General features: G+C 44.0%; 1 pseudogene; it reads left to right on the top strand.

Annotated features, from left to right (window-relative positions):
* Positions 1 to 974: 974 nt before the first annotated feature.
* On the top strand, positions 975 to 1,150 carry LOC147728644 (U2 spliceosomal RNA; annotated as a pseudogene).
* The last annotated feature ends 8,236 nt before the right edge of the window (positions 1,151 to 9,386 follow it).

The following is a 9,386-nucleotide window of genomic DNA, read 5'->3' as shown; positions in this document are numbered from 1 at the left end:
TACACCAAATCCTTTTCTGAGTGGTTGTATGTAGAAAAATGTGCTAACAGGGGGTGTTCTCACTGCCACAATTAATGCAACTTTTGGGTTGCATGAAACAGGTTTTGATCAGTTGGGTGGTTTGCCCAATGTAGAGAAGTCCACATGGGACCGAATGGCTTATATTACATTAGTGACTCTGCAGTTTGTAAATTGTTTCAGGGGATTAAGGTGTTCTATGTTTGAAATCCCTGGCATTAAACGTATAGTAATTCTGACATTTATAAGTGGGGCAAACCCCAGCTGGAAGTTATCAATTGATTATTGGACTTATCCTTGGGGGTCCATGTCGTGGTAAGCGCCAAAACGTCGCCCAAGTTGTGTACTATTTTGTACTAGAATAGAAGTACATAAAATAGATCATGAAACAGAATTATATTCCAATTCTTACTGATTATTTTGCTCACCTTGTTACTAGATGAGCAAAAGGTGGACACAAAGGGGATGTGTACATTTGATCTTTGTTCTTTAGGAGTGAGTAACATGTCCGTGGGCAATATCATGTGCAATGCTCTCGATATGAGGCATTTGGGATAGCCCATTAGCAATTGTTTTTGAGACAAAATAGGTGCTTCACATAATTGATCCTTGAGCTATTTACAATCGTTATGAATTCGTAGAAATTGTAAGGCAAACCATCACGCAGACCTCTCCGGTAATTTCCAGTGTATTGCAATAAGGTATTTCCCTCATATGATTTTTTGCTATAGATATGTGCCTATCTTGCCACCTTGTACCTGCATAGATAAGCCAAGAAATGGTACGATGTTGGCTTTTGCTTCAAATATGATGGGTAGGTATATATGTGTCTGATTTAGCCAGTTCACAAAGTGTGACAACGGTACAATGCTGCCTTTCCAGATCAGTAAGATATTAAGGATTATTAGGTGGTCAACACTTGGCTGGTTTCAAAATCGCCAATGAAAAGAATCACAATTGCTTCTCTGCCTTTTGGCTAAGATCAAGTCTAGTATCTGTTCTTATCAGTTTAACGTAAAGAATCGCAAGGTTAGGTGAGAAGTAAGCCCCCATAGATACGTCATTCTTCTGAAGCTAAAACATATCTGAATGCAGAATATAATTATGCATGAGTACAATTTCAAGATGCTAAATGATGAAGTCTGTGGGGACACGTGTGGGGCATGGTTTAATGTCCAGTGTCTTTGGGTAATATCAATGCCCTCCCATTGTGGGATATTTGTATCTAAGGATTCTATATCTAATCCTACCAAGATGTCCATATTGGGGTCAAAGTCCATGTACTATTAAGCCAAATAGGTCCATACTATCACTAATGTAAGTTTTAGTAAAGAGAATGACATTTGTAATCATCACATCTATGTATTTGCTCAGTGTTTCCAAGACTGAGAGCCAACCTGAAACAATGGGGCAGCCTGAAGGGTATTTTTGCCAATGCATAAACTGCTGGGGTTCAAGGGCTGGTATTGTTGAGGAACAGATATTCCTTTTTGGAAATTATATCCTTATCCAAGGCTGATTTAGTAGGCCTTCTGATCTGGGATTGTATTTGTTTCAAACTTTCAAGCTGCTAATGCAGGCCTACAAGACCCTCCACAACACCGGACCCCAATACCTCAACCACTACATCTCCTTCCATGCCCCCAAGAGAAACCTCCACTCAGACGACCTCTCCCTAGCCACCGTCCCACGCTTCTACAGGAACAGAGTAGGTGGAAGGTCCTTCTCCTACCCCTCAGCCAAGACCTGGAACGATCTCATCCTTCTACTCCGGGGGAGCCCGGCACTGCACCAATTCAGGAAGGACCTCAAAATCTGGCTCTTTGAATGGCACCAATGGAGCTTCTCACACCCTCCCCCCACCCACCCCCTCAGCGCCTTGAGGCCCTAACGGGTGTGTAGTGCACTTTATATAACCCTGATTGATTGCTTGATTGAGGGATCACTAGGGAGGGGGCAATAGCGATCATTATTGGAAAGAAGTTGCATGATCTCAGTCCCATATATTTATCTTGGTCCATCAATAATGCCACCATCGTTATCAGCTGGTTTGATGATAAGGTCATAGTTAGATTTCAGGGAAACTACATTCTGTGCTCTTAGAATTAAAAGTTATATGGTAAATATCCGAAACCCTGTCTCAGCTGCATTACATCTTGTAATTCCAATGGTGGCATAGTTCAGGAAGGTGGATGGGGCTGAAAATGAGTAGCGCCAGCCATTAGATCCCTAGGCTTATCCGCAAAGAAATAAAATTAAATTGAATATAAGAATATGAAATAACTGGTTTTGAATTATTATTGGCCATATCCTTATTTGTAATTTATTTACAGATGGTCTGAAGCATTGTATGAATGACAAAACTGTTCTCTACATAATGAGGCCCTTTGGGAAATTGTTCTAAGATATAAATATTACACAGGCCCCTTTGGGTTTATTGGTGACTCCTGTTGTATAAACTATGATGCAAGTGTATAAACTCCTTTATGCTATTTCTGAAGTCACTTTCTAGGGGAACCGTTTATTGTTTATTTAGTAGAGAGCTATTACCAGGCCATCCTGTTTCTCATGTTTAGTGAGGGTGTGGTTAGTGTGCAGGGTGACCGCTCAAGTTCAAATCTGTCCAGGTTCATGTTGAGGAGCCTAGTTTGGGCTAGTTGTAGGTTGTTGCTCTTATCAAATAACAGGAAGTCTGTTCTGATGGGGCTGAGCTTCAGTACATGCAGGTCTGGATGAGCAACAGGCAGTGTTTTGGGCACTAGATGGCATACTTGGAGAGAGACTTTCAAGTAGAGCTATGTATCACTGGTGTGTTTATTTTGATGCTGTTATTGGTGAGTAGAGTCTGAAGTGGCTCCATGTAGAGATTGAAAATGACGGTAGCCGAGAAGGAACCCTGGGTGGCCATGCAGCTGAAAGGGACCTTCTTGGACTTGGAAGTGGCCATGTGAGCAAAGTGCTGTTGTTGGATAGGTAAGAGAGGCACCAGAGAAGAACGTTGCCACTGATTCATAAAACATTGCTAAAACTTTGGCTTCAGTATTACTACATACCACCAGGTAAAACCTGGCAGCAAGGGACAGGAAGAAAAATAAATTACTACCCCTCACCATGGGAGAAAACTTGCTTGGTCGGGGGGGTCATTAATGTAATATTTTTCAAAAAACAATTCTCTCTTTAGGAGCTATGGTTGGATGGGCAATGCTTAGGGCCAGCTATTGCTTGGATACTGACCTCAGTATTCAATATTCAAAAAGGATATTGTCTGTTATGATGCACACTCATATTGTGGTTTCCCAATTTTGTGAACCAATACCACTATTGCTGTTCTCTGTCTTAGCTGATCACAACATAGTTAGCATGTGTAATCTGTGGGTTGGCCAGTTTCTTGAATACCTCTTCAGCTGTAGTGCCTCACACAACTCTGTTAGGACCGAAGCGAGAGAGGCCTCCTCCTCTGAAATCTTGTGCTCCCGAGTAATCTTGTGTTCTACATGCAGCAGCAGTGAAAGATCTTTCAGAAACCGGTCCACTCCCATTCCATTACAGGCTGTGTGAGGCTCATAAAGAGTTTCAGCTCATCCCCTTAGCCAATAACCTATCCTTTTCCATTGCCAAGTTTATATCACCCTTATTATTCTGGTACCTTCTAAAATCTGCACTAGTAAAGCCAAATCTTTCCAAGTCAGTGTTTGCAGTTCAGGGGATGCTGACATTGCTACAGCTATTATCCTTCCACCACCCCACACTCCTGAAATTGTTCTTCAGCTAGCATGTGCATCCACTTAAAGCCTCTCTATCTCAAAACTCACATTGCTTGCACGTAGAACCATCAACAACCTAGAACTACTTCATACCCTGCATGTGAAAGCTATTTTTATCTCCCCCTACCACAAAGTGACAGTTATTACTCGAATGTGTTTCCTCAACCAGAGGATGATGAAAGGTGGTTCTGGTTCTCTAGTTTTTTAAATCCATCAGTGTTTGTCCTCATTTCCTGTATATCTGAGCTGGTGTCCAGAATGCTGAGAGTAAATAATGTAATAGAAGGTTAGTATATGGTCTGGAGTGGAGGCTAGGAGATAGGACTAGTTGGGAGGGAAGATGGAGCTCTAACTGGAACTACCTACTGTTGCTGTAACCTAATGGTCTACATGCAATAAATATCTTACGTCCTACCGGATTATCCCCAGACTATTCATTGAAGACACTGCTCTCTAACTGCAACAATGAAAAATGACTTTCCTTTGATCAATGTGCTTCTAAAGCCTCTGCGTTCTAATGAATGCGGGAAATCTTGATATACTAACAAACGGACTGGTTGATTGAAGAACCCCTCCCTCAACAAACTAATTCATTTGTCTAACTGCTGAGTCACCTTAAAGAGTAGGGGCCTGATCTAGGGTTTGCCAGATGGAGTGAATGCAGACATGGTGACAAAGGACTTTTCTGTCTGCCACTCTGCTTTTACTTCAGGGGCAAAATTGAGAGATGTACTCTGGCTCTGTGGACATCTCTATATCACTGCAGTTCTTGTCAATATTGGAAAGGTTTGCCAGACAGCACCTTCAAATATTATGGGCAACTCAAACTCTTCCAAAGATTATTTTTTTTCAAAAACAAACTCTCAAAGAGAAAGTTTGTTTTTGAAAAATATAACACTAATGAGACCCCCAGACTATGGGAGTTTTCTCCCATGGTGTGGGTGTGCTATGTGGTCATAATAAAGAACACTTGATCCAGTATGTCCATACAATTTAATTTACTCATACCATTAAGAGTCCATCCGGAGATTAACCCCTTCCCTGCTCATGACGAGCTCAGCTCGTCATGAGGCACAGTGGAGCTGTGCTGATGACGAGCTGAGCTCGTCATTCATCATGTAAAATACCAATTTCCAGCACAGGCTGAAAATTGCCTTAGCAGCCAAGGTGTTAAGCAGGTGTGTGTACTCAATTGACTAAACAGTTTACATTCCAAATCTTATAAACAAAATTAGAACATGGTAAAACACTATATATTCCTATTTGAAAGAAAACAAGCCTTGTCAAATTAAAAAAAAACAATGTAGGAGTGAACTATTTGTAAGACATCACTTGCTGATGGACATGAAAAAATACACATAACGCTGTACATTCTAAATACAATGCCGTTGGAGGAAGGTTTACACCAACAAAGTATATTTTACTCTATTGGCATAAACCTGGTGGTCTGCCCAACTCAAAATTTGGGTGGCGGACCAAGAGTTTGGTGGAGAGGAAACTCCGTTGCCATTGCTACAGAGCACCCTCTCTGCCAAACTCTAAATCGGGCATTATGTGTTTGATCAAGAAGAAATAATTTTTTGCTTGAACATTTACATTTGTTCTGTGAATTATTTAGATGTGCATTGTCATCAAATATTTGTGAAATCATAGTGGTGGGCCATAATACTATATCACTGTATTAGGAATTTTGAAGAATGGGATTTTTACCATTATATGAAAACAACTGTATTAAAGAGCTAATGTCCATAAAAAAGACTAAAATGGTGAAGTGTTGTGGAGTTAGACAATTAGGGCATTCAAATCAGGTTCCCAGCACCTATTTCAAAAAGTAGTAATAACTGTTGGTCTGCAGGTGTTATGTTCCATATAGGTACCCCAATATAGGCTCAGGTAGTCACCTAACCTTTCACCTATATTCTCCGTACCATTACACCACATAACGGTTCTTAGTACTGACCTTTTACCTAGTTATGGTAATGTCCAGAGATGACATTGGGTTTTCTCCGAAAAGCTTAAGCCTCATTCATTATGCATGAGGATTCTTGGAATCACAGCAGGACAGCAGGCCTACCATCTCCTGCATAATATCTATGTATAAGGGTAATTCCTTCCGTCATCCTAGTCCGACATGACACCGCAAGGTATATCCCCAGGGGGTCCCACTTTAGGGTATATATACACCATATCTTTCTGAGGGAGGGACAGAGGAGAAAAAGGACTTCCATGCCGACACACTGATGCAATACGTTGAGTCTCCTCACGCAGACACTCCAGCTCGCAGTGGTCTGACATTCCTTGCAAGTAGTAGCGGCTCCTCGAGGGAGTGCTGCGGGGCGGGGAAGGGCATGATAGGGGGTAGTAAACTCCGGCATACGGCCGAACGGAGGTGAGTAAAGAAATAATTAAATAAAAGGAATTACATTGTGAGCACTGCATCGGCATTTGGCGTTGCAGCGTTCGCAATGTAATTCATTTTATTTATTTATTTCTTTACTTACTTCCATTCGACCGCATGCCAGAGTTTTGTACCCCCCACCCTGCCCTCCCACGCCCCGCCCCACTGGCCCGCAGCACTCCCTCGAGGAGCCATTACTGCCTGAGGGGTGTCCACTTCGAGACCAAGACTCGGTCCTACAGTCTCTCACTTCATGTGATGGGACTGACTTTATCCTAGAGGGATTCTTGGTCTTTACACCCACATACATGCTAGGTACACTTAGATACATCTAGTTTGGGTCACACCGTAGGAGTCCGCATTTTACTGTCATGTATTTTATATCCTTGTCTGTAATCACTGTTTTAGCACAATGGTAGAAATCTACCATCCTTTTACTCTGTTACTGCTTATAATCATTTATATCTGTTATTATCTAATGGTTGTTTCAGCACACCTATTCTACACTAGAATGAGGCTAGTTCAATAAATGCTTATTGAAAAACGCCCCCACCGTTTATTCTGTTTATCTCTCTGAGACGAAGTAAGCACGAGTGACTGAGCGAAAAGTAGTACACTGTTGCCACGATTCTGAGGATTGCAAAAAACACAGTTGATGGACAGAATGTAGAACAATGTCATACATTCACCCCAGTACAAGGATCTGGGCCTAAATCCATCGTTTTTTTGCACTCCACACCACCCTGGGTTAGACACTGGCTATATGCAAATCAGCTCTGACCCTGTGCCTCATGGGAACAGTCCAGTCCGAACTACCAAGCCATGTCTTTCCCAGACCGGAATCAAGCATCCAAGGACCGGTTTCTGGCTATCAGCCTTCATTCAGCCTGGATAGCTTGACTCCAGTAGTGTGGAGAGCCTGGGGCTCACGTCTGAGCATACCCAGCCCACTCTGGGTGAAAATTGCAAAAAACACAGTTGATGGACAGAATGTAGAACAATGTCATACATTCACCCCAGTACAAGGACCTGGGCCTAAATCCATCGTTTTTTGCACTCCACAGCACCCTGGGTTAGACACTGGCTATATGCAAATCAGCTCTGACCCTGTGCCTAATGGGAACAGTCCAGTCCGAACTACCAAGCCATGTCTTTCCCAGACCGGAATCAAGCATCCAAGGACCGGTTTCTGGCTATCAGCCTTCATTCAGCCTGGATAGCTTGACTCCAGTGGTGTGGAGAGCCTGGGGCTCACGTCTGAGCATACCCAGCCCACTCGGGGTGAAAATTGCAAAAAACACAGTTGATGGACAGAATGTAGAACAATGTCATACATTCACCCCAGTACAAGGATCTGGGCCTGAATCCATCGTTTTATTGCACTCCACACCACCCTGGGTTAGACACTGGCTATATGCAAATCAGCTCTGACCCTGTGCCTCATGGGAACAGTCCAGTCCGAACTACCAAGGCATGTCTTTCCCAGACCGGAATCAAGCATCCAAGGACCGGTTTCTGGCTATCAGCCTTCATTCAGCCTGGATAGCTTGACTCCAGTGGTGTGGAGAGCCTGAGGCTCACGTCTGAGCATACCCAGACCACTCGGGGTGAAAATTGCAAAAAACACAGTTGATGGACAGAATGTAGAACAATGTCATACATTCACCCCAGTACAAGGTTCTGGGCCTAAATCCATCGTTTTTTTGCACTCCACACCACCCTGGGTTAGACACTGGCTATATGCAAATCAGCTCTGACGCTGTGCCTCATGGGAACAGTCCAGTCCGAACTACCAAGCCATGTCTTTCCCAGACCGGAATCAAGCATCCAAGGACCGGTTTCTGGCTATCAGCCTTCATTCAGCCTGGATAGCTTGACTCCAGTAGTGTGGAGAGCCTGGGGCTCACGTCTGAACATACCCAGCCCACTCGGGGTGAAAATTGCAAAAAACACAGTTGATGGACAGAATGTAAAACAATGTCATCCATTCACCCCAGTACAAGGATCTGGGCCTAAATCCATCGTTTTCTTGCACTCCACACCACCCTGGGTTAGACACTGTCTATATGCAAATCAGCTCTGACCCTGTGCCTCTTGGGAACAGTCCAGTCCGAACTACCAAGCCATGTCTTTCCCAGACGGGAATCAAGCATCCAAGGACCGGTTTCTGGCTATCAGCCTTCATTCAGCCTGGATAGCTTGACTCCAGTGGCGTGGAGAGCCTGAGGCTCACGTCTGAGCATACCCAGCCCACTCGGGGGGAAAATTGCAAAAAACACATTTGATGGACAGAATGTAGAACAATGTCATACATTCACCCCAGTACAAGGATCTGGGCCTCAATCCATTGTTTTTTTTCACTCCACACCACCCTGGGTTAGACACTGGTTATATGCAAATCAGCTCTGACCCCGTGCCTCATGGGAACAGTCCAGTCCGAACTACCAAGCCATGTCTTTCCCAGACCGGAATCAAGCATCCAAGGACCGGTTTCTGGCTATCAGCCTTAATTCAGCCTGGATAGCTTGACTCCAGTGGCGTGGAGAGCCTGGGGCTCACGTCTGAGCATACCCAGCCCACTCGGGGTGAAAATTGCAAAAAACACAGTTGATGGACACAATGTAGAATAATGTCATATATTCACCCCAGTACAAGGATCTGGGCCTAAATCCATCGTTTTTTTGCACTCCACACCACCCTGGGTTAGACACTGGCTATATGCAAATCAGCTCTGACCCTGTGCCTCATGGGAACAGTCCAGTCCGAACTACCAAGCCATGTCTTTCCCAGACCAGAATCAAGCATCCAAGGACCGGTTTCTGGCTATCAGCCTTCATTCAGCCTGGATAGCTTGACTCCAGTGGTGTGGAGAGCCTGGGGCTCACGTCTGAGCATACCCAGCCCACTCGGGGTGAAAATTGCAAAAAAAACACAGTTGATGGACAGAATGTAGAACAATGTCATACATTCACCCCAGTACAAGGATCTGGGCCTAAATCCATCGTTTTTCTGCACTCCACACCACCCTGGGTTAGACACTGGCTATATGCAAATCAGCTCTGACCCTGTGCCTCATGGGAACAGTCCAGTCCGAACTACCAAGCCATGTCTTTCCCAGACCGGAATCAAGCATCCAAGGACCGGTTTCTGGCTATCAGCCTTCATTCAGCCTGGATAGCTTGACTCCAGTGGTGTGGAGAGCCTCG

Source organism: Lissotriton vulgaris, chromosome 3_1 (assembly GCF_964263255.1).
Source record: "Lissotriton vulgaris chromosome 3_1, aLisVul1.2, whole genome shotgun sequence".
Lineage (NCBI taxonomy): Eukaryota > Metazoa > Chordata > Amphibia > Caudata > Salamandridae > Lissotriton > Lissotriton vulgaris.
The sequence above is the reverse complement of the archived record's forward strand: the minus strand, read 5'-3'. Positions and strand labels throughout refer to the sequence as shown.